Genomic DNA, 27,041 nt, shown 5'->3' on the forward strand with positions numbered 1-27,041 from the left:
TTCATGCAGCCTCACCTGACTCCCAGCCTGTACATGCAGCCTCACCTGTCTCCTAGCCTGTACATGCAGCCTCACCTGCCTCCAGCCTGTACATGCAGCCTCACCTGCCTCCCAGCCTGTACATGTAGCCTCACCTGCCTCCCAGCCTGTACATGTAGCTTCACCTGCCTCCCAGCCTGTACATGCAGCCTCACCTGCCTCCCAGCCTGTACATGTAGCCTCACCTGCCTCCAGCCTGTTCATGCAGCCTCACCTGACTCCCAGCCTGTAAGCTAATAGGAACAAAACAGGCTTGCATGTACTGTATGTATGTATGTATGTATGTATGTATGTATATATATGTGTATACATGTATGTGTGTATGTATGTGCATTCTGTCATGTTTAATATCAAACTGTACTGTATTATTTAAACCACTTTGGACAGTCATTTGCATGCCCTTAGTCTGGAGATTGCTTTTCCCATTCCCAAGTCATCATATTAATATATTGCCAGCACACACTTCACCCATGTTGTTATAATACCTACCTTTCCGGTGTCCCACGATAGGCGCTGCAGCCACAGCAGCCGTGGCAAAAATCACACAAAAAATGGCTGCTGCACATACGCAGTATGAAATTTTTCTCTGGAACATGGCGGACGCCATGTTTCCGGAGACCTGTGCATGCGCAGTAGACTCTGGCACAATGCCATAGCCTACGGCACTATGGAGAGGAGGGGGCCCACCCGGTGTCTGAACATGTCCGCCCCCACTCTCTTAAAATGCCCCCTGTCTGTAGGGCAGATTTATATAAGTCTAAGAATAACCATGGGGTCTATGTATTAAGCCTTGGAGAGAGATAAAGTGGTTGGAGATAAAGTACCAGCCAATCAGCTCATAACTGCCATGTCACAGGCTGTGTTTGAAAAATGACAGGTAGGAGCTGATTGGCAGTTACTTTTTCTACATCCACTTTATCTCTCTCCAACGCTTAGTATATAGACCCATGTCTCTAGGTGTAGATATTAAACATAAACTGACATCCAATCATATAACACACCTCTCAACAGAGGGAGATGGATATTCTGGAGGGGGAGGTGTGGCTGGGGCACACCATGGGGGGGTTGACTACATCATAATGGGTTGCGCTTTTCACATAAAACCAGTATTTTCATGGCGTTTTTATAGAAATACCACCTAACCTGCCACAAGATGAAGATGCTGATGGCAGAAAATGACCCTATAATCGGGACTGGAGTTATGTTAGATTAATAGGAGAGAAACATAGAAAGGTGCGTTATCATAAATCACCCTGATGAAAGTAATTGGGTGACGTCTGCAGGGTGAGCACTTGATGTTCCAGCACATGTGATTTCAATCCAAAATGACTTGTTCTGTTGCTTTGTTTGTGAGTGTATGGTTTCATGCTGGGATATTTCCGGCTGAGTTATTTGGATAAATGATATAATGAGCATAATTATTATGCTAATTTGCATGATCAGATTAGCAGCTGCAGCGGCGAGTCTTACAAACTACATTTTTGCAACTTTTTATTGCAGCAAAGGTTTACACTGCAGGGATTGCACCTGTGCTAGATAGATAGATAGATCTAGGCTGCGATCGCCTCTGTGTGATTGACAGGCAGAAGCGATCGCTGGGCGGGAGGGGGCGGAATGGCGGAGTTTGGCCGCCGTTACGTGGGAGCGGTCCGGCCAACGCAGGCGTGGCCGGACAGAACGGCCGGGGAGCGACGAGTAGCTCCCGGCCAGCACGCTAAAGCTGCGCTGGTCGGGAGCTACTCTTAAAGTGCAAAGGCATCGCCGCTGTGCGATGCCTTTGCACTTCTGCGGGGAAAGGGGGGCGGCACTGACATGCGGGGTGGACTAGCCCTGTGCTGGGCGTACCCCCGCATGTCAGTGTGAATGATCGTAGCTGTGCTAAATTTAGCACAGCTACGATCAACTCGGAATGACCCCCTATATACTGTATAGATAAAATAATCATCTATGACCAGTATTAAATCGACGTGTATTCGGAGCAGGTGTACACTTTCCATATTACAGCCAATGGCTTCCGCACTGCGGGGGACAGAACCATGGGGCAAGTCCTGACAAGGCCGGGTGTCAGACAAAAAATGACTTGGCCAGGGTAAGTGAAGGGGGTGGGGAAACCATTAAAGACACAGTTTAAGCTTAAGGGTACAAGAGAATATAGGAAGCAGTGACACTACAAGATGCCAGCCGATTACTGACAACAGGAACAATGCAGAAAGAGTGACAGAGATTTGGGTCTGGTACAAGAAAAAGGTTTTAGTATATAAATATTCTGTATCCTCAGCAGACTTTTTAGTTACTTCTGCCAGAACACCTGACAGATCCTGTCTTCATTATACCATGTAAAATGAATTTTCTTCGACGGAACGTCTTAATAGCAGGACATTTATTCATGTCATTAAGCAATAGTATTTGGTAGAAGAGCCGTCATCACACAGTGCTTAAATAGGAGTTTATGTACTGGGATACATTTTCCGGTTTTATGTATGTTGGATTGTTGCCCAATAACACAACACAGGAAGACATGGCCCGGATCTGTAACTTACAGGCAGGGCCGGGCAAATGCCGGAAGGGCTGATGACCGGATGGGCCGGTCCGGCGACATAGAGGCCCTCATTCCGAGTTGTTAGCTCGCAAGCTGCTTTTAGCAGCATTGCACACGCTAAGCCGCCGCCTACTGAGAGTGAATCGTAGCTTAGCAAAATTGCGAACGAAAGATTCTCAAAATTGCGAATAGAAATTTCTAAGCAGTTTCTGAGTAGCTCGACACTTACTCTGCCACTGCGATCAGTTCAGTCAGTTTCGTTCCTGGTTTGACGTCACAAACACACCCAGCGTTCGCCCAGACACTCCCCCGTTTCTCCAGCCACTCCCGCGTTTTTCCTAGAAACGGTAGCGTTTTTTCACACACTCCCATAAAACGGCCAGTTTCTGCCCAGAAACACCCACTTCCTGTCAATCACACAACGATCACCAGAACAAAGAAATATCTTCATTAAGCCGTGAGTAAAATACCAAACTTCTTAGCAAATTTACTTGGCGCAGCCGCAGTGCGAACATTGCGCATGCGCAGTTTGCAGAAAATCGCTGCGATGCGATGAAAAAGAACAAGCGAACAACTCGGAATGAGGGCCAGAGAGCGGGTCTGACCAATTAGCACAGCCTCCCGACTCTCTGCTCGGCCGCCCGCCCATCCTCTGTCCCACAGGCGGTGGAAATACAGAGCATGTCACTTGGACTATGGTAGACTATGAGTTACTGCTTGGAAATATTAGTGGAGACGGATCCTCCAGATCCTTCTATGTTGGTCTCCGATGATGCATGTGTATTAGCTCTGCGAACGATCCAAACAAGGAAGCAGAGTGATAGTATAAGCCAGGGGAGCTCAACATACAGCCCTCGAGCTGTTGTGGAACTACACATTGCAGCATACCCTGCCACAGTTCTGCTATTAGGGAATGCTAAAACTGTGGCAGGGCATGCTGGGATGTGTAGTTCCACAGCAGCTGGAGGGCAGCATGCTGAGCACCCATGGTGTAAGCCACAGGTTCTCAAACGCGGTCCTCAGGACCCCACAGAGTGCATGTTTTGCAGTTCTCCTCACAGAATCACAAGTGACATAATTAGCTCCACCTGTGGATTTTTTAAAATGTGTCAGTGAGTAATTAATACACCTGTGCACCTGCTGGGTTACCTGCAAAACATGCACTGTGTGGGGTCCTGAGGACCGAGTTTGAGAACCACTGGTGTAAGCTATCTGTCTCCAACTCTTTGCTGGGACAGGCTCTCATCTTAACCCATTTCCTAGCAATACATTTTTACTAAGTTTGCATGAAAATATAAATTTTCACGTTACAAATTAAGGCATAAAAAATTTATCAAATCTGCAGTAAAAATGCAGATTGTAATATATGTTGACATGTAATTATATGGTGAAACACTACAAGCTGTCTCTTAACCGAGTGTTATTGTGCATGACTCATTAGCCACAATAACATCACATGTTTGAGTCAAAAGACTTACAGGTCATGCTGATTATACTGCAGGTGCATATTGTTTTCTTGCCTCTATAAAAGGGTCTGCATATGCCCAAGTCAGTCACTGTGTTATTGGAGTATCACAGTGTTGTACGGGTGCACAGTACTTAGCCCTGGAGAGATTGATACCTTATCATTTTGCCTGCTGTTTATCTTCTATCACCTGTACCCCATACTTGCCTACCTGACCCTCTCCATGAGGGAGAAAATGCTCTGTTCCTGGACTTTCCTGGTAATGTATGATTGCCATCACCTGTGGTGAGCTAGTTAATTGATAAGAAAGGTGTTTCACCACAGGTGATGGCAATCATACACTACCAGGAAAGTCCAGGAACAGAGCATTTTCTCCCTCATGGAGAGGGTCAGGTAGGCAAGTATGCTGTACCCTGTTATCTTCAATAAAACCTACTCTGGTTTGAAGTCAACATATGGACTAACCTCCTTGCTGACATTTGCCACGCACCTACCAACTTGTAGAAATTTTGGTCTGAGGCAGTTCAAACAGTGGGTTATCTAAATACAATTGCACCCATTGTTGCAGCGAAAGGGAAAACACTACTTGAAACAAGGACCTGTAAGAAAACTGACATAAATCACTTAAGACTATTTGGTTGCAAAGCTTATGTACTTATTCCAAAAGAAAGATGGCACAAGTTGGACTACAAATCACAAGACCTTATGATTCTATTGTCTCGAGAACAAAGGCTATAGACTTTGAGGCATTGCTAACAAAACAACTTGTTAAATCCCAAGATGTCATATTTCAAGAGTCAAACTGTGAAGTTCCTGAGAAATGTGTAATGCTTGAACTACCTGTGAATACCAATACTTCTAACCAAGGGACTTTAAACTTTGAAAGCCAACAGCAAACAAGATTTCAACAAGACATAACACGGAATTTGCCAATACTGCATTCTCAGAACGGCAAAGTTTAGAAGTAGCAAAATTAAGTAATGAATGGTCCAAATGGAAATCTGCTGTACAGGAGATAAAGAAATTGCATCTTTAAATGAAAATGGGACTTGAACTCTTATGAACAGACTAAACCACCAGAAAACAATTAAATACAAATGGATTTTCTGTAGAAAGATAAATACAGATGGCTCAATTGCCCGTTACAAGGCTCAAAGCTACAGAATTGACTACAATGAAGTGTTCTCCCTTGTCGCAAAGGTACAGTACCGTATGTGTAATAATTGCTATATCTGCACTATATGAGTTACTATTATACCAAGTAGATTCTGATTCAGCCAGTGCTGAAAGTAGGGTGGTACGGGGATGGTACGGAGTACCATTAAGAAATATGGTGGTGGTACTCAGTATCACCAGCCCACCACTGGGGCATAATTTATAAGGTGCATTATTGTGTGTGGGACATAAAATGGTGTCAGTGGCATAACTGTGTGTGTGGTATAATATGTAATAGGCATTACGGTGTGTGGTATAATATGTAAGGCATTACAGTGTGTGGCATAATGTCTAATGGGCATTACAGTGTGTGGCATAATGTGTAATGAGTGTTACGGTGTCTGGCATAATGTGTAATGAGTGTTACGGTGTCTGGCATAAAGTGTAATGGGCATTACAGTGTTTGGCATAATGTGTAAGGGGCAGTAATGTGTATGGCATAATCTGGCCATGCCCCTATTGTCATGTAGCCACTCCCCTAGTTTCATGTGACCACGCCCCCTCATGACACGTGACCAAGCCCATTTTTACTATCAGTACCACTAAGAAAAAAATTCTACTTGCACCACTGGATTCAGCAGATCTTGATAGTGAACTACAGACATTTTTATGGAGCCACTAGAGCACTATGATAAAACTTTGTTCCTGAAGGAAAAGTATGTGTTCTTAAGAAATCATTATACGGCTTAAAACAATATGGTAGATGTTGGTACATCAAACAAGGCACTGTGTTGCTTTAAATGGACTTTGAGAGATCAGAAACTGTACTACTGAAATACGGTATGTCAGATGCAAAACCAGCGCATACTCCTGTCAACCAAAGTACAAAACTAACTAGATCGCCAAATACAGAATCTGTAATAGAGGAGATACAGTATGAGATGTCTTATACCAAAATGCCATTGGGAGTCTGATGTACTTTATGCAAGTGTTGAAAGTTGCCTGGACATGACACATGCAATTTTCAATGTATACTGAAAAACAGCATTAATTAGCGGTTAAGAGGATCTTGAAACCTCGGGTGACCTGTAGATAAATCTCTGGTAATCTGCACATAGACCTCTGGTAATCTGCAGATAGACCTCCAGTGACCTACAGATAGACCTCTGGTGACCTGCAGATAGATCTCTGGTAATCTGCAGATAGACCACTGGTAACCTGCAGATAGACCACTGGTAACCTGCAGATAGACCTCCGGTGACCTACAGATAGACCTCTGGTGACCTGCAGATAGATCTCTGGTGACCTGCAGATAGACCTCTGGTGACCTGCAGATAGACCACTGGTAACCTGCAGATAGACCTCTGGTGACCTGCAGATAGACCTCTGGTGACCTGCAGATAGACCTCCGGTGACCTACAGATAGACCTCTGGTGACCTGCAGATAGATCTCTGGTGACCTGCAGATAGACCTCTGGTGACCTGCAGATAGACCACTGGTAACCTGCAGATAGACCACTGGTAACCTGCAGATAGACCTCCAGTGACCTACAGATAGACCTCTGGTGACCTGCAGATAGATCTCTGGTAATCTGCAGATAGACCACTGGTAACCTGCAGATAGACCTCTGGTAAATCTGCAGATAGACCACTGGTAACCTGCAGATAGACCACTGGTAACCTGCAGATAGACCTCTGGTGACCTGCAGATAGACCTCTGGTGACCTGCAGATAGACCTCTGTTTACCTACATATAGACCTCTGGTGACCTGCAGATAGATCTCTGGTAATCTGCAGATAGACCACTGGTGACCTGCAGATAGACCACTGGTAACCTACAGATAGACCTCTGGTAACCTGCAGATAGACCACTGGTAACCTGCAGATAGACCTCTGGTGACCTGCAGATAGACCTCTGGTGACTTGCAGATAGACCTCTGTTTACCTACATATAGACCTCTGGTGACCTGCAGATAGATCTCTGGTAATCTGCAGATAGACCACTGGTGACCTGCAGATAGACCACTGGTAACCTACAGATAGACCTCTGGTAACCTGCAGATAGACCTCTGGTAACCTGCAGATAGACCTCTGGTAACCTGCAGATAGACCTCTGGTAACCTGCAGATAGACCTCTGGTGACCTGCAGATGAATCTCTGGTAATATGCAGAAAGACAACTGGTAACCTGGTGACAGACCTCTGGTAATCTGCAGATAGACCTCTGGTGGATTGCACACAGACATTTGGTGTCATACAGATGCATAGTTCAATAATTTCTCAATGTTACCCAGCAGTTAGAGAAGTATTACTGCTTTGGCGGTCCAGCCGTGGTGACTTTGTCCATACACAGTGGAACAAGAAGCCCTGATTTGGGCTTCCAGTACTACTTGTCAAAAAAATTAAAAGAAGTTACAAATATAAAAAAATAAAGTATACATAACAAACATAATTTAGGAACATTCAGTTTACAAAAATACTTTAAAAACATTTTTTCAATTGTCTGTCTTTTGCTATTGCCATCCTGATATGGCGTTATCGAAAGGAGGTTTGCAGCAAAACTGGCGAGACTTGAGTGATAAATTACGATGATGTTGTTTCTCTGTGTTATTCTTATTTTGGGGATCTTATTCTAATTATCTTGTTATTTTGATCTTGAAAATATTTATCTGAATGTGTTCAAAATGCAAATGGTATACGAGGGTGCTGTAAGTAAGGTAACAAGGCCTCCCACTTGTGTAATGTTCTCTATTATACTGTAACTTCCCACGAGGCCAGAGCAGGCAGACCACGGCTTCCCCTCACGGCCATTAGACTGCGTCTCATATTAGTCGTACTGTCCCAACATCAGGTGTAAGATGGCGGGGCTGGCAGAGACATGGTCACAATCTGAGGTGCGTAGTGTGGTCAGAGTTCTGCGTTTAAAGGGCACATCAGCAGCTGAGATTCATCGCCAACTTGTCGCAGTGTATTTCTAGAGGGGGGTTTCCAAATTCAATTCACAATCTCCCGCTCTGCGGAATGGTGGAGCAAGTGCAGGAGTCTTGGGGGAGCGGTAGAAGAACCTAGTAACGACCCCTGACATTAATGTAAACATTGGTCTTTTTAAACCCTGGATACTGTATGGAATACAGTATTAATAGTTAACACAATAGATGGTCTATAGTATAGGCTGTGTTAAACATATTTAAATAAAATAAATTAGATAAGTGGTCAGGAAAAGATTAAACAAACCATAATAAATAAATACACAAACATAATAGAACCAGTACTACACTTTCTAAGCACACATTCTCCCACCTCATGGTAAGGCTCCTGTCTCTTCTTCCTGGTAGCTACTCTCTGGTCTGGTGCACTGATTGAAGACTCAGATCCACACACACCGCAAACTTGGTAGAAAAAGCTGCTACCACTGGGCATGTGCAGCATCTCCTCTGTCCTTTAAATTGCATGATGTGGTGTCAGCTCTAGTAATAGTATTACATACCATTGCTACCATTGGGGGGGCTTCCAGGCAACCAGAAAACTCCCTGCATTTGCCTATGACGGTGATAACGTCATGTCACGGAAACAGGTTTGGGTCTGGTGCACATTAAATTATAATCCTTATTGCTGCAACAAACCTTGATAAATCACTTTTCTCGGTAGTCTCGCCGGCAACAATAAAGAATTGTTTTCTAAAGTTGAAAATTACGGCTAATTCTCTTAAAATCTGCATTCATCCCAGCGAGCACTTTTTTGTAGCAATACAATGGTCCAGGACTATCTTTATTTTAATTAAGTGCAAATGACCCATGGATGATTTGGAAATGTGATTGAGCATTGGGTGACACGGTATCGCATCAGCAGTATACAGTCGGAACAACCTCATTAGAATGCTAACCTCACAGACAAACTAATTTCGCAGTTGCCATAATGCCCTCTGCTCTCGGTAATAAGCCAATCACTCAATAGTACCACAATGTAATAAAAAGACAGAAAAACATAACAGAACGCAGTTATAGTGTCATTTCTTTAAGGTAATGAGATTGAAGTGGGACAATTACTGCACTATGTTACAAATACACAGGGATATTATTATAGCACTGGTAAAGACTAGCAAAGGGAAAATAGGAAATGTTCAGGACCTGCCAAATTTTAGCTTTCACTCTCTTCTCCCTGTTACCATTATAACGAGTGCTATTCGTATTCCTTCACAACACGTCTTGCTGTTGACAAACCAAATCTAGATTCCACACAGTACATATAGGGGGTCATTCTGACCCGTTCGCTCGCTGCTTTTTAATGCAGCAGAGCGAACGGGTCCCTACTGCGCATGCGCCGGCACATGCCAGACGGCCGAAGGCCGTAGCAGGGACGCGATCGCCTCTGCCTGACAGGCAGAGGCGATCGCTGGGCGGGAGAGGGCGGAACGGCGGCGTTTGGCCGCCGTTTCGTGGGTGCGGTCCGGACAATGCAGGCATGGCCGGACCGAATGGGGGTCCGAATTTTGCTGACCACCAGTATAAAATATATAGCAGTACGGTACAGTAGGCCACTGCTCTACCTACCTCTGTGTCGTCAAGTATACTATCCATCCATACCTGTGGTGCATTTTAGTTGTGCGCAGTATTATATAGTAGGAGGACAGTGCAGAATTTTGCTGACTACCAGTATATAATATATAGCAGTACGGTACAGTAGGCCATTGCTATTGATATATTACTGGCATATAATTCCACACATTAAAAAATGGAGAACAAAAATGTGGAGGGTAAAATAGGGAAAGATCAAGATCCACTTCCACCTCGTGCTGAAGCTGCTGCCACTAGTCATGGCCGAGACGATGAAATGCCATCAACGTTGTCTGCCAAGGCCGATGCCCAATGTCATAGTAGAGAGCATGTAAAATCCAAACACAAAAGTTCAGTAAAATGACCCAAAAATCTAAATTAAAAGCGTCTGATGAGAAGCGTAAACTTGCCAATGTGCCATTTACGACACGGAGTGGCGAGGAACGGCTGAGGCCCTGGCCTATGTTCATGGCTAGTGGTTCAGATTCACATGAGGATGGAAGCACTCAGCCTCTCGCTAGAAAAATGAAAAGACTCAAGCTGGCAAAAGCACAGCAAAGAACTGTGCGTTCTTCTAAATCACAAATCCCCAAGGAGAGTCCAATTGTGTCGGTTGCGATGCCTGACCTTCCCAACACTGGACAGGAAGAGATGCCGCCTTCCACCATTTGCACGCCCCCTGCAAGTGCTGGAAGGAGCACCCGCAGTCCAGTTCCTGACTGTCAAATTGAAGATGTCACTGTTGAAGTACACCAGGATGAGGATATGGGTGTTGCTGGCGCTGAGGAGGAAATTGACAAGGAGGATTCTGATGGTGAGGTGGTTTGTTTAAGTCAGGCACCTGGGGAGACACCTGTTGTCCGTGGGACGAATATGGCCATTGACATGCCTGGTCAAATTACAAAAAAATCACCTCGTCGGTGTGGAATTATTTTAACAGAAATGCGGACAACATTTGTCAAGCCGTGTGTTGCCTTTGTCAAGCTGTAATAAGTAGGGGTAAGGACATTAAGCACCTAGGAACATCCTCCCTTATACGTCACCTGGAGCGCATTCATCAGAAGTCATTGACAAGTTCAAAAACTTTGGGTGACAGCGGAAGCAGTCCACTGACAACTAAATCCCTTCCTCTTGTAACCAAGCTCCTGCAAACCACATCACCAACTCCCTCAGTGTCAATTTCCTCCTTAGACAGGAAAGCCAATAGTCCTGCAGGCCATGTAACTGTCAAGTCTGACGAGTCCTCTCCTGCCTGGGATTCCTCCGATGCATCCTTGAGCGTAATGCCTACTGCTGCTGGCGCTGCTGTTGTTGCTGCTGGGAGTCGATCGTCATCCCAGAGGGGAAGTCGGAAGACCACTTGTACTACTTCTAGTAAGCAATTGACTGTCCAACAGTCCTTTGCGAGGAAGATGAAATATCACAGCAGTCATCCTGCTGCAAAGCAGTTAACTCAGGCCTTGGCAGCCTGGGTGGTGTTAAACGTGTGTCCGGTATCCACCGTTAATTCATAGGGAATTAGAGAATTTATTGAGTTAGTGTGTCCCCGGTACCAAATACTATCTAGGTTCCACTTCTCTAGGCAGGCGATACCGAGAATGTACACTGACCTCAGAAAAAGAGTCACCAGTGTCCTAAAAAATGCAGTTGTACCCAATGTCCACTTAACCACGGACATGTGGACAAGTGGAGCAGGGCAGACTCAGGACTATATGACTGTGACAGCCCACTGGGTAGATATATTGCCTCCCGCAGCAAGAACAGCAGCGGCGGCACCAGTAGCAGCATCTCGCAAACGCCAACTCGTTCCTAGGCAGGCTACGCTTTGTATCACCGCTTTCCATAAGAGGCACACAGCTGACAACCTCTTACGGAAACTGAGGGACATCATCACAGAATGGCTTATCCCAATTGGACTCTCCTGGGGATTTGTGACATCGGACAACGCCACCAATATTGTGCGTGCATTACATGTAGGTAAATTCCAGCACGTCCCATGTTTTGCACATACATTGAATTTGGTGGTGCAGATTTTTTTTAAAAACGACAGGGGCATGCAAGAGATGCTGTCGGTGGCCCGAAGAATTGCGGGCCACTTTCGGCATTCAGCCACCGCGTGCCAAAGACTGGAGCACCAGCAAACACTCCTGAACCTGCCCCGCCATCATCTGAAGCAAGAGGTGGTAACAAGGTGGAATTTAACCCTCTATATGCTTCAGAGGATGGAGGAGCAGTAAAAGGCCATTCAAGCCTATACAGCTACCTACGATATAGGCAAAGGAGGGGGAATGCACCTGACTCAAGCACAGTGGAGAATGATTTCAACGTTGTGCAAGGTTCTGCAACCCTTTGAACTTGCCACACGTGAAGTCAGTTCAGACACTGCCAGCCTGAGTCAGGTCATTCCCCTCATCAGGCTTTTGCAGAAGAAGCTGGAGAGATTGAAGGAGGAGCTAAAACAGAGCGATTCCGCTAGGCATGTGGGACTTGTGGATGGAGCCCTTAATTCGCTTAACCAGGATTCACGGGTGGTCAATCGGTTGAAATCAGAGCACTACATTTTGGCCACCGTGCTCAATCCTAGGTTTAAAGCCTACGTTGTATCTCTCTTTCCGGCAGACACAAGTCTGCAGAGGTGCAAAGACCTGCTGGTGAGACACTTGTCAAGTCAAGCGGAACGTGACCCGTCAACAGCTCCTCCTTCACATTCTCCCGCAACTGGGGCTGCGAGGAAAAGGCTAAGAATTCTGAGCCCACCCACTGGCGGTGATGCAGGGCAGTCTGGAGCGAGTGCTGACATCTGGTCCGGACTGAAGGACCTGCCAACGATTACTGACATGTCGTCTACTGTCACTGCATATGATTCTCTCACCATTGAAAGAATGGTGGAGTATTATATGAGTGACCGCATCCAAGTAGGCACGTCAGACAGTCCGTACGTATACTGGTAGGAAAAAGAGGCAATTTGGAGGCCCTTGCACAAACTGGCTTTATTTTACCTAAGTTGCCCCCCCTCCAGTGTGTACTCCGAAAGAGTGTTTAGTGCAGCCGCTCACCTTGTCAGCAATCGGCGTACGAGGTTACTTCCAGAAAATGTGGAGAAGATGATGTTCATCAAAATTAATTATAATCAATTCATCTGTCGAGACATTCACCAGCAATTGCCTCCAGAAAGTACACAGGGACCTGAGATGGTGGATTCCAGTGGGGACGAATTAATAATCTGTGAGGAGGGGGATGTACACAGTGAAAGGGGTGAGGAATCGAACGATGAGGAGGAGGTGGACATCTTGCCTCTGTAGAGCCAGTTTGTGCAAGGAGAGATTGATTCCTTCTTTTTTGGTGGGGGCCCAAACCAACCAGTCATTTCAGTCATAGTCGTGTGGCAGACCCTGTCGCTGAAATTATGGGTTTGTTAAAGTGTGCATGTCCTGTTTATACAACATAAGGGTGGGTGGGAGGGCCCAAGGACAATTCCATATTGCCCTTCTTTTTTTCTTTTATTTATCTTTGCATCATGTGCTGTTTGGGGACTATTTTTTGAAGTGCCATCCTGTCTGACACTGCAGTGCCACTCCTAGATGGGCCAGGTGTTTGTGTCGGCCACTTGGGTTGCTTAGCTTAGCCATCCAGCGACCTCAGTGCACCTCTTTTTTTCTTTGCATCATGTGCTGTTTGGGGACTATTTTTTAAATCGGCCATCCTGTCTGACACTGCAGTGCCACTCCTAGATGGGCCAGGTGTTTGTGTCGGCCACTTGGGTCGCTTAGCTTAGCCATCCAGCAACCTTGGTGCACCTCTTTTTTTCTTTGCATCATGTGCTGTTTGGGGACTATTTTTTGAAGTGCCATCCTGTCTGACACTGCAGTGCCACTCCTAGATGGGCCAGGTGTTTGTGTCGGCCACTTGGGTCACTTAGCTTAGCCATCCAGCGACCTTGGTGCACCTCTTTTTTTCTTTGCATCATGTGCTGTTTGGGGACTATTTTTTAAATCTGCCATCTTGTCTGACACTGCAGTGCCACTCCTAGATGGGCCAGGTGTTTGTGTCAGCCACTTGGGTCGCTTAGCTTAGCCATCCAGCGACCTTGGTGCACCTCTTTTTTTCTTTGCATCATGTGCTGTTTGGGGACTATTTTTTAAATAGGCCATCCTGTCTGACACTGCAGTGCCACTCCTAGATGGGCCAGGTGTTTGTGTCGGCCACTTGGGTCGCTTAGCTTAGTCATCCAGCGACCTCTGTGCAAATTTTAGGACTAAAAATAAAATTGTGAGGTGTGAGGTGTTCAGAATAGACTGGAAATGAGTGGAAATTATGGTTATTGAGGTTAATAATACTATGGGATCAAAATGACCCCCAAATTCTACGATTGAAGCTGTTTTTGAGGGGTTTTTGTAAAAAAACACCCGAATCCAAAACACACCCGAATACGACAAAAAAATTTCAGGGAGGTTTTGCCAAAACGTGTCCGAATCCAAAACACGGCTGCGGAACCGAATCTAAAACCAAAACACAAAACCCGAAAAATTTCCGGTGCACATCACTAGCTAAAATACACTCCCAGTGGGCGGTGGCATAGCGTTTGCACGGCTGCTAAAAACTGCTAGCGAGCGATCAACTCGGAATGACCCCCAATATCCTTAGGATGTGGGAGGAGCATCATCTGTCTGTAGAGCTGCAATGTCAGGGTGACACTGAACAGCTTATTGGACCTTCGTGTTGAGGGGTAGTGGTCCTTTAAATTGGTGGTTTTCCCATGTAATACATACACTGGCCTGGGCAGAAGTCCTCAAAGCAAGTACATTTGGGAGACAGCTGAGTAAATATTAGGCTGATGTCAGAGCGTACGAGTCTCTCTGTCATTGAAAAATATAATAATTGGGAAAACAAAATCAAACTATTCTAGTGTTACCTTAAATTAACACCTTTTGGTGCTAACAAGATCCCTTCCAGAGCAACAGACCTGAATTCCTACATCTGACTTTTAATATAATCAGAGTAGAAGGAAAAAGTTTCCAGCGGGAGCCTTGTGTTAATCACGACTTGTTTTATGCAACTGCAGCTTCCTAACTAGATGCAAACACAGAAGTTCCTCGTTTGTGATGTTCATTAAGCAACATATTTCCTGCCTAAATCTACATACAATTACTTTGATAGATATAAGCAAAGCAATGAAACAGAATCTGCTAATTGGTCTTTTCTGTTGAATAAAATTCTCCCAAATTTACAGAAAGTCTTGTGAGAGAAAAACGTTGGTGGAAAGTTTTCTGTGTGACGGAGAGAAGGAATGGTCTATCACTGCGATGAATGAAAGGTGAGAGAATGTAGCCGTACGAAAGCTATATCCTCGCAAAGCAGTGCATCTATAACTCAGCTACTTATGGTATCAGTGTCAAAAGCAACAATTGATTTTTTACATTTATTATGGTGCAAGATACGACAAAACCGGGGACACACCTGTAATTGTACCACCACTACCCCTTACATTTGATTTAAATAATCTGGTCCTTAGAACAAACCCCTGTGTTTGAATGTGTGTATGACCTAGGTGGCTTTATGTACATTTCAAGCCTCCAGTTGTCGGTTTTTGGAGCAGAATGGTAAAATACAGTATGTTTATACCTCCCAACTATCCCTATTTCAGCGGGACAGTCCCGTTTTTCAGACACTGTCCCACCCGTGGGTTGCAGTGTCCCGTAGGTGGGAAGAAGGTTATTTATTTATTATGTTTCTTATATAGCGCAGCAAATTTCCGTTGCGCTTTACAACTAGACACAATTAGAAGACAAAACTGGGTAATAACAAACAGTCATAGAGGTAGTAGGGCCCTGCTCGCAAGCTTACAATCTATGGGGAAATAGGCATTGATACACAAGGATAGGTGCTATCTATTGCATAGTTGTCCACCAGATTGTAAAGGTTCTTGGTGGGCTGCATGATATCACATCACAGCAGTGATGAACCAGGGTGAGGAGGAAAGGAGACTGAAGAAAGAAAATATGTAAGGATAACTGTGGACTGTACTGTGGGGATATAATTGGATAGGAAAGCTATGAAGGTAATGTGAGCGGTTCTGGAATTTGATAATCTTGTCTGAAGAGGTGAGTTTTCAGGGAACGCTTGAAGGTTTAAAGACTAGAGGAGAGTCTTATTGTACGTGGTAGGGCATTCCGCAGAGTGGGTGCAGCCCGAAAAAAGTCCTGCAATCGTGCATGAGAGCAAGTAATGAGTGTGGATGAGAGACGTAGATCTTGTGAAGAGTGAAAGGGCCGGGTTGGGAGATATTTTGTGATAAGCGAAGTGATGTACGTTGGTGTAGTTTGGGTAATGGCCTTATGTGTAAGTAAAAGTATTTTATATTGAATACGGTAGAATACAGGTAACCAATGGAGGGACTGACAAAGCGGATATGAAGACGATGAAAGTCTAGCGAGGGGATGTGGTATGGAAGGTAGATAGTAACTAGCTCGACAGTGTCTAGGTCAACCACTATTGGTCGACAGTAACTAGGTCGACAGGGTCTCTAGGTCGATAGGGTCTTTAGGTTGACAGGGTCTAGGTCGACAGGTCAAAAGGTCGACATGAGTTTTTAATGTTTTTTGGTGTCGCTTTCTTCGTAGAGTGACCGGGAACCCCAATTAGTGCACCGTGTCCCCTCGCATGGCTCGCTTTGCTCGTCATGCTTCGGGCAAGATGCCTCGCTTCGCTCGGCACAGATTAAATAAGGGGGCCCTGGTGTAAGGGGGGAGGAAGGTGTATATTAAATTATGCATACCTCCCAACATGACCCATTCCAGGAAGGACAAAACGCTCTCTACCTAGAGTCATGTTGGGGTGTTTGGTTTGCGTATATTCAATTTAAACCCATGGTGTATATTAGATTTAAACTATTAGTTTAATAATGTTGGGTACTGTTTACAGCTCCACCTAATTGGATAACTATTTGATAAAATTTTCTTGTAGTGGAACAAAGACAACTTAACCTTAAAATACACATAGAAAAATACAAAATATAATATATCTTGTCACATGCAAGAATAGCAGCAGCCTCCGCACTGTACTACTTACACACTGGGACAGGACTTAGGAGGTCTGTGTGTGTGTTTCTCTTAGACCCTCATTAGATAACAGGTTACACAGGACTCAGATACCCAGGTGGGTAGGAGGAGAAGCTGAGATCCCTATGTCACTTACAACTCTCTCCACCCTCCTACAGTATCTCTCCTCTGGTCTCAAAGCTCTATTCATACTGTAGCTCATGAAACCTGATACTCCTGTGTCTCTGCCTGTACTGCATACTGTCCCACTCACATTCTGGCTGCCTAGTTCTGCTGCTGAATAAGAGGGAAAGCTATTGATGTCAGTGTGTTTCGGCCGGGGGGCACCCTGACAAAGGGGGCTCTGGGGAACAGTATGCCCTGCACCACCTCCGCAGCTGAGACATGCCCCTTAAGCTGAGGACAGTGACCCCTTTTTGGGAGTGCTCATCTTTGTGAGGATCCTGATTTCAAGACAGAATATGTTGGGAGGTACAGTATGTGGTACAGTATGTGTGTCATACTTACCTACTTTGTAAGGATTCTATCCAGGAGAAGTCAGGAGAGGAGACGCTGCAGGCAGTTTCGGGGGACAGGGCCGGGCTAACACATCATTGGGTCTCGCCCCCACAGAGGGATAATACAGTGATTTGCGGGTCAACAAGGAAGGAGCAGAGCTAAATGACACAGTTTAGCATCAGTTGGCACTGCCTCCTCAAAACGAAGCCATGATTCCCCATGTTTTCTCCACATCCTGCCAGCTTCCCTATGGAATGATGCCGCAGATCCGGCCACTCTTCAGGGAGTGTGGAGTACTTCCCAAATAATCAGTCTCCCAAATTTTCTGTGAGAGTAGGTATGATATATGGCATACTGTACCTCTCAACTGTCCCGATTTTCGCTGGACAGGCCCATTTTTTGGGTACTGTCCCGCTGTCCCACCCACGGGCCGCAGTGTCCCGTGGTGGAGGAGGGGGGCAGTTGGGAGGCCTCAGCAGTGAATCGACACGTGTCTATTCACAGAAGACAGAGGGGCTGGGAGCATGCCAACAGCTCACAGAGTGCTGAGCATGCCCCCTAATCAGGGAGGCGTGGCTTGCAAACGTGTCCTCCCTGTGAAGCCACATCCCCTTTCCCAAGGCCATGCCCCCTTTTCAGAACAGGGCCCTGTGCATGCACAAAGTACAGAAAATGTGTACTCTGCGCCAATGGTCTCAAGTGCAACCACACATGAACGAACCCCAGAGTGACAGGAAAGTAGCAGTTATACTGACTGTAATGGGTGCCAGCAGATCATTTACAGCTAGAGGGATGAATTTAATTAACTGCAAAATTTTCCACCATCTAGTGGAAGCCGAGGTGGAAAACAATTGAATCCCTCCCATAGTGTTTGGAAAATGTCACATTTGGAAAGGATGCGCTGGTCAGGAAATTGACACAACTGCCCGCAAGTGTCGAGAATTTGGAGAAAAACCTACTACACACCAGAAGACTCTACTGATAGTAATAGGACAGAAAAGGATCTCAGCTAACTAGAGTATGGAAGGAATTACATTACAAATGGTGGTAGATCCAGGCTCTGCTCTGTGATAAATGGAAGTGACTACAGATGCCTGTTTGCAAAGAGTCCATTAAAGAAAACATTGATAACGCTCCACATATGTACTGGCATACCGCTGGTGAAAATCAAAGTGCTGGTGAAATACAAAGGCAATTCACATAAACTGTATTTATACGTACTGCCACAGGGTGGACCGGCACTATTGGGCTGCGAATAGGGGTGTGGTTCGTTTTATCGATAGTATCTAGGTCGACAATGTTTAGGTCGACCACTATAGGTCGACAGTCACTAGGTCGACATGGATGGAAGGTCGGCAGGGTTTCTAGGTCGACATGTGCTAGGTCGACAGGTCTAAAGGTCGACATAAGGATTTTTTTTTTTGTGTGTCGTTTTCTTCGTAAAGTGACCGGGATCCCAAATTAGTGCACCGCGTCCCCTCGCATGGCTCGCTTCGCTCGCCATGCTTCGGGCATGGTGCCTTCGCTCCGCTACCGCTTCGCTCGGCACACTTTACCGTTCCAATCGTAGTCCACGTGGATCGTTAAGTATGAAATTTTTTTTTTTTTTTTTAAAACTCATGTCGACCTGTAGACCTGTCGACCTAGCACATGTCGACCTAGAAACCCTGTCGACCTACCATCCATGTCGACCTAGTGACTGTCGACCTATAGTGGTCGACCTAAACATTGTCGACCTAGGCACTGTCGATCTTCAGACCGGATCCCGCAAATAGATGTGCAGAGACTTCAAACGGCAATAAATCCAGTACAGTATCCTTTGCCTAAAACAGAGGACATTTCTTTGGGCTCTCTCAGGGGGCGATCGTTCCTGTAAAATTGACCTAGCTCAAGCGTACATACAGATGGAAAAAAAATGCTAATACTGTATACCTGTCTTGTGTTTGGACTATCTTCCACCTGAATGCTATGGCAGAGAGCAATGGATCATGGGGATCATTCTGACCCGATTGCACGCTGCAGTTGTACGCAGTGGTGCGATCGGGTCAAAGCTGCGCATGCGCTGGCACCACAGTGCGCCGGCGCATGCCAGACGGCCGAAGGCCATCGTTGCCTAGCGATCGCCTCTGCCTGATTGACAGGCAGAGGCGGTCGCTGGGCGGGAGTGGGCTGGAAGGCGCCATTTAGGGGGCGCGGCCCGGCCAACGCTGGTGTGGCCGGAACGTTAGGGGGGGGGGTCGGGCCGCGGTGGCTGCGTGACGCCACACGCAGCCGATGCGACCCGGGAAGCGAAGAGGTTCTCCCAGCCAGCCGAAGGAGCTGCGCTGGCCGGGAGGTTCTCCTGAAATGCAAAAGCATCGCCGCTGTGTGATGCTTTTGCATTTCTGCGGGGGATGGCTGGCACTGACATGTGGGGCGGACTAGCCCTGTACTTGGCGTCCCCCCGCATGTCTGAGTGCCTGATCGTAGCTGTGCTAAATTTAGCACAGCTACGATCAACTCGGAAGGACCCCCCAAGTCCTACAAGGAATGTTAGGTACACAATGCCAAGAATCGATGTCCAAATCGAAACATTGATAAAAGGATGGGAAGTATGTCATAGTTCAAAATTCACAGCCTATAGCCCCGTTACACCCCTGGGAATGGTCATTATCTCCATGGCAGTGCGTACATATTGACTTTATTGGATTGTATGTTTCTTACTGCAGTGGATGTTCATTCAAAATGACCAGAGAAAATAAAGATGAAATCCACTACTTCTGAGAAAACAATTGCTGTTCTGCAAACCATTTTTGCAGGAAATGGTCTAATTGAGTAACTACGCAGTGACAATGGGCCACAATTCGTGTCCGCGGATTGCCAATAGTTCATGCTGGTCAATGACATTAAACATTTTACATCAGCTCCACAACATCAGGTCAGTAATGGTTTGGGCAAAGATTCGTTCAAACGTTCAAAAAAGCTGTCATGTCTATGCACCATGAACATCTGCCATTGCAACACAATAATGACAACTTCCTGTTTATGTGTCACAGAACTGAGCATTACACTACCACTCAGCCACCTGATGTGCTCTTTATGCAATGGTCTCAATGGGGCTTGAGAAAACAAGGATGTGAGACAAAAGGTACCTACTGTATGTCAGAGTTCCGGGGTTTTGTGAATCCGGACTTTCGGCTTGTGGTTCAGTATCGGTGGTTTTAGTCAGGATTAGCCGGGCAGGCTGAATAAAGGTCTTTTTCGTAGGTCCTCTTCAGGAGATTCCAGCGATGCTGCAGTTGTTCTCGTTAGAGCGGATGGATCAGCAGAACCCGACTGCCTGTGTCGAACACCTGGTGGATTCCCGGGTCAGGAGGACTGGAGGCTAGGATGAACTGAGGCTCACTGGGAGAGAAGGTGCCCCAGAGAGGCCGGCAGGCGTCGAGAGGTAACCGAGTGAATCTCTGGAATCTGGATACTTTAGAAGCAATGCTGTGGTGCACAGAGTAACTAGCACACACAAAGCTGTGTGAGAGTCATTACACTGGCGATTTCTTACCCAGAAATCCCCAGATTTATACCTGCAGCCTGTTTCTCATTGGTTTTGCAAACGCTGCAGGTCACTGGGTGATTTTGGTCAGCTGACCCTTCCAAGATGGCGGCGCCCATCCCGGACCTCTGCAGCTGGAAGCTGCACAAACACTTGTTGCTGCCCATGAGTCCTCTCCTCCCGGCCAGACATGCCAGCCAGTTGTGCCCATCGCCAGCAGCCCGCAGGCCCAGCAAAGGGACCGTGCCAGAGCGTCCGGACAGGTAAGTACCGGCGCTCCCGGAGCCCGACCCATGGACCGTGACATTACCCCCCCTTTTAGGCATGGCCACTGGACAGCGCACTAGGTTTGCTGGGATTCTCTTCATGGAACTTGCGAAGCAAAGTGGGAGCATGAGCATCTGAAGAATCCTCCCTGGAATGCTACTCGGGACCATAACCCTTCCAATCCAGAAGATATTGTAGATGACCATGTCTTACTCGGGAGTCAAGGATCCTCTTGATCTCGAATTCAATACCCCGATCCGTGACAACTTTTGGAGAGCGAGGAAGGACTTTACAAAACTTGTTTAACACTAATGGATTCAGGAGCGAAATATGAAAGGTTGGAAAAACTTTCAGGGAAGGAGGTAAATTGAGCCTGTAAGTTACGGGATTGATCACATGTTCAACAGGGAAGGGCCCAATGTAGCGAGGGGCGAATTTCATAGATGAGACTCATAACCTCAAGTTGCGCGTAGAGAGCCAGACTCAATCCCCAACTACCAATTTAGGCACCACTCTTCTCTTTTTATCTGCCCCAAATTTATAACGAGCAGAAGCTTTTTGCAGGTTTTGGTGAACCTTCCTCCAAATGACGGAAAGTATCTTGAGAGAATTCTGAACCGCAGGAAGATCTAGAGCAGGTAAGTCCAAAAACTGAGGAACTCGGGGATGAAAGCCATATACGGTATAAAAGGGAGTATGACCTGTAGAAGAGTGGTAGGAGTTGTTGTGAGCAAACTCTGCCCATGGTAGTAGTTCAAGCCAGTCATCTTGAGAGGAAGAAACATTGATTCTGAAGAACATCTCCAAGTCATGGTTGACTCTCTCTGTATTTCCATTGGTCTGAGGATGGTATGACGTAGAAAATTTTAGTTGAACCCGGAGATCAGCACAGAGAGCCCTCCAAAATCTAGCCACGAACTGGGCTCCACGGTCTGAGATGATTTTGGTCGGAAGACCATGGGACTTGAAGATCTCAGCAATGAAGAGCTGAGCTAACTAGGGCACAGTGGGAAGGCCCTTGAGGGGCACGAAATGGGCCATTTTAGAAAAGCAGACGATGATTCCCCAGATAGTCGTAAATCCCTTAGAAGAGTGATGAAGTCCATAGAGAGATGAGTCCATGGCATTATTTGGAATGGTTAGGGGTGTTAACTCCCCTGCAGGCTAAAGACGAGGAACTTTATGCCGTGCACATTTGGTACAGGAGGCTATGAAGGAGGAAACATCCAATTTTAATGAAGGCCACCAGTATGAACGTTGGACTAAGTCAGTCGTCTTATGATTTCCAGCATGTCCAGAGAACTGAGAGGTATGTGTCTGCACCACTGTTTCTCCTGCCCCTCTGTGTCTGCATCATTACGTCTCTCCTGCCCCTCTGTGTCTGCGTCACTGTGTCTCTTCTGCCCGTCTGTGTCTGTGTCACTGTGTCTTACCTGTCCCACTGTGTCTGCGCCACTGTTTCTCTTGCTCCTCTGTGTCTGCATTATTATGTCTCTCCTGCCCCTCTGTGCCTGCGTCACTGTTTCTCTCCTGCCCCTCTGTGTCTGCGTCACTGTGTCTCTCCTCCCTTCTGTGTCTGCACCACTGAGTCTCTCCTGCCTCTCTGTGTTTGCATTACTGTCTCTCCTGTCCCTCTGTGCCTTTATCACTGTCTCTCCTGCCTCTCTGTCTGCTCCACTGTGTCTTTACTGCCCCTCTGCCTACCTTGTTCTGTCTCTTCTGCCCCTCTGTGTTTGCTCCACTGTGTCTCTCCTACCCCTCTGTGTCTGCACCACTGTGTCTCTCCTACCCCTCCGTGTCTGCACCACTGTTTCTCTCCTACCCCTCTTTGTTTGCGTCACTGTTTCTCTCCTGCCCCTCTTTGTCTGCGTCACTATGTCTCTCCTCCCCTTTGTGTCTGCACCACTGTGTCCCTCCTGCCTCTCTCTGTTTGCATTACTATGTCTCTCCTGCCTTTCTGTATCTTTATCACTGTGTCTCTCCTCCCCTCTGTGTCTGCACCACTGTGTCCCTCCTGCCTCTCTCTGTTTGCATTACTATGTCTCTCCTGCCTTTCTGTGTCTTTATCACTGTGTCTCTTCTGCCCCTCTGTATCTGCGCCAATGTGTCTCTCCTGCCCCTCTGTGTCTGCACCACTGTGTCTCTCCTGCCTCTCTGTGTTTGCACGACTTTGTCTTTCCTGCCCTTCTCTGTCTTCATCAATGTCCCTCTGGACGCTCCGTGTCTGCGTCTCTATGTCTCTGCTGCCCCTCTGTTTTTTGCTCTTCTTCCCTCTCTTTCTCAGTAGCTCCTCTTCTGTGTTCCCATCTTCCAGTTGTTGCCACACTTTCCAGACACTGACTGTGGAGTGCACTGTGCTCTTCATGGTATTGGCCCACACGTGTGTGCTTAGTGGACTAATGAACCTGCATCTGGATTGTGTTTTTAAACTTTGCCTACAGTAGGTTGATTCATTTGTATTTGTTTAGGGAGGAACAGGGGTGGAGTTGTGGGGTGCTCAGAGTGTGTGAAAGTTTTTTCTTTTTTTATTAAGACAGAGACATTTTGGTAGATGCACTCTGGGCACATGATGACATCATTTTTTATCAGCACTTGATTTTATTATATAGACCTAGAATTATAGTTAGAACTGTCAAGCACTGCTCTCCCAATAATAGCTGTCTTTTCTGTTTAGAGAACATCCAGGATTATGAGCCGGGAGTCCTTCTACGCACACACCTGATGACATGCATGCCGCAAGAGACACAGGAGGGATCAGATGGGGTCCTTCTCAGAGGGCAATTCAAATAGAAGCCCATAGGATTGGGCAACTCCATCGGGCCCGCGGCCCAGAAAGTACCGCATTCTGGAGCTTGGTACATATGGCAAGTGCAGCGAAAACTTTGAAAACAGTAGATTTCTGGGGGGTTGCCACATTTTAGTACATCCCAATCATCCTTGCCCGCTATTTCCGACGCTGCATCACAGTCCCCACCCATTGCCCCCTAAAAAAACATGAAAAATAGTTTTCCGTTTTATATTATATTATTATTATTGTGTTACTAGCCCTTTATCACATATTAAAGCAAACACATCACATTACTGGGTTTTTTTTTTTGGATTACTAATGAGTGCTGCTACACTCATGGCCAACAGCATGCTAGAAAAATATTGCGTTGCAGTAAATTTCCTGGCTTTATCACGATGATAATTAAGGGTGGCATTCTGCAATGTCACTGCCGGTGATACTCTCATTCCAGCACCCGGCGATGAGATTTACGATTTGGCGGTTTGATTTGTTCCATTAGACTGGAAGAGGACGCGTTCCAAAATGTAAACACGAGCCATAAATCCCCTTATAGTTAGTTACACCGCGCCGTGTGTCTTATGAAGGTTGGACAGGATATATGGCTACGTCAAAATTCCCGTCCTCTTTTTCCTCTGACAGGTAATTAACACATTTATCAAAGCTAGTCCAGAATAAAAACATTTCTTCATTCGTCCGCACAAGAAAACAAAAAAACAAATTTATAGCGGAAAAGTGAACACTTAATTTTTGTTTTTTTTTGCCTTTTGCTTCCTGCATTGTTTACCCGGCGTATAATTTACTGAATAATATACTGTATGTGGAGATATTTCTGTGGCAGTATTTCCAGAAAATGCAAACTCTCCACCACAATATGTAATGACAGTAAACCGGCGTCTCCCGAATGCGAGCCGCGTCCTTAATGCCGGAATGAGGATACCATATTGGGCGGGATGTACTAATGTACATCGCCGCCCATCGCCACGATGCTGATCGCATATGTACTAACATATGCGATCAGCATTGCGGAGGAGAGCTCTTCCGATAAGAGCTGTCCTCCGCGATGCGCAGCGGCAGCCTGACTTCCGGGATTCGGCCCCAGGAGTCAGTCTGCGCATGCGCGGGGTGACGGGGGCAGCCGCAGGGCATGCTGGGAGGGATCCGATCGGATCCCTCACACAGTGCCGCGGAGAGAAGCCCATAGGCTTCTATGGACGTACGTACCCCGCCACGGCGCTGTCCTGCCGGCCGGGGGTTAGTACTAGAGATGAGCGCCTGAAATTTTTCGGGTTTTGTGTTTTGGTTTTGGGTTCGGTTCCGCGGCCGTGTTTTGGGTTCGAACGCGTTTTGGCAAAACCTCACCGAATTTTTTTTGTCGGATTCGGGTGTGTTTTGGATTCGGGTGTTTTTTTCAAAAAACACTAAAAAACAGCTTAAATCATAGAATTTGGGGGTCATTTTGATCCCAAAGTATTATTAACCTCAAAAACCATAATTTACACTCATTTTCAGTCTATTCTGAATACCTCACACCTCACAATATTATTTTTAGTCCTAAAATTTGCACCGAGGTCGCTGTGTGAGTAAGATAAGCGACCCTAGTGGCCGACACAAACACCGGGCCCATCTAGGAGTGGCACTGCAGTGTCACGCAGGATGTCCCTTCCAAAAAACCCTCCCCAAACAGCACATGACGCAAAGAAAAAAAGAGGCGCAATGAGGTAGCTGTGTGAGTAAGATTAGCGACCCTAGTGGCCGACACAAACACCGGGCCCATCTAGGAGTGGCACTGCAGTGTCACGCAGGATGGCCCTTCCAAAAAACCCTCCCCAAACAGCACATGACGCAAAGAAAAAAAGAGGCGCAATGAGATAGCTGTGTGAGTAAGATTAGCGACCCTAGTGGCCGACACAAACACCGGGCCCATCTAGGAGTGGCACTGCAGTGTCACGCAGGATGTCCCTTCCAAAAAACCCTCCCCAAACAGCACATGACGCAAAGAAAAAAAGAGGCGCAATGAGGTAGCTGTGTGAGTAAGATTAGCGACCCTAGTGGCCGACACAAACACCGGGCCCATCTAGGAGTGGCACTGCAGTGTCACGCAGGATGTCCCTTCCAAAAAACCCTCCCCAAACAGCACATGACGCAAAGAAAAAAAGAGGCGCAATGAGGTAGCTGACTGTGTGAGTAAGATTAGCGACCCTAGTGGCCGACACAAACACCGGGCCCATCTAGGAGTGGCACTGCAGTGTCACGCAGGATGTCCCTTCCAAAAAACCCTCCCCAATCAGCACATGATGCAAAGAAAAAGAAAAGAAAAAAGAGGTGCAAGATGGAATTGTCCTTGGGCCCTCCCACCCACCCTTATGTTGTATAAACAAAACAGGACATGCACACTTTAACCAACCCATCATTTCAGTGACAGGGTCTGCCACACGACTGTGACTGATATGACGGGTTGGTTTGGACCCCCCCCCAAAAAAGAAGCAATTAATCTCTCCTTGCACAAACTGGCTCTACAGAGGCAAGATGTCCACCTCATCTTCACCCTCCGATATATCACCGTGTACATCCCCCTCCTCACAGATTATCAATTCGTCCCCACTGGAATCCACCATCTCAGCTCCCTGTGTACTTTGTGGAGGCAATTGCTGCTGGTCAATGTCTCCGCGGAGGAATTGATTATAATTCATTTTAATGAACATCATCTTCTCCACATTTTCTGGATGTAACCTCGTACGCCGATTGCTGACAAGGTGAGCGGCGGCACTAAACACTCTTTCGGAGTACACACTTGTGGGAGGGCAACTTAGGTAGAATAAAGCCAGTTTGTGCAAGGGCCTCCAAATTGCCTCTTTTTCCTGCCAGTATAAGTACGGACTGTGTGACGTGCCTACTTGGATGCGGTCACTCATATAATCCTCCACCATTCTATCAATGTTGAGAGAATCATATGCAGTGACAGTAGACGACATGTCCGTAATCGTTGTCAGGTCCTTCAGTCCGGACCAGATGTCAGCATCAGCAGTCGCTCCAGACTGCCCTGCATCACCGCCAGCGGGTGGGCTCGGAATTCTGAGCCTTTTCCTCGCACCCCCAGTTGCGGGAGAATGTGAAGGAGGAGATGTTGACAGGTCGCGTTCCGCTTGACTTG

The 27,041-nt window shown here is 46.5% G+C and overlaps 1 protein-coding gene across 1 annotated transcript in view; it reads right to left on the bottom strand.

Annotated features, from left to right (window-relative positions):
- ALK (ALK receptor tyrosine kinase) overlaps nucleotides 1–27,041 on the bottom strand; it is a 1,590,950-nt gene that overhangs the window by 776,936 nt on the left and 786,973 nt on the right. The gene's annotated exons all lie outside the window — the stretch shown is intronic.

This window comes from Pseudophryne corroboree, chromosome 4 (genome assembly GCF_028390025.1).
Source record: "Pseudophryne corroboree isolate aPseCor3 chromosome 4, aPseCor3.hap2, whole genome shotgun sequence".
NCBI classification, from domain to species: domain Eukaryota; kingdom Metazoa; phylum Chordata; class Amphibia; order Anura; family Myobatrachidae; genus Pseudophryne; species Pseudophryne corroboree.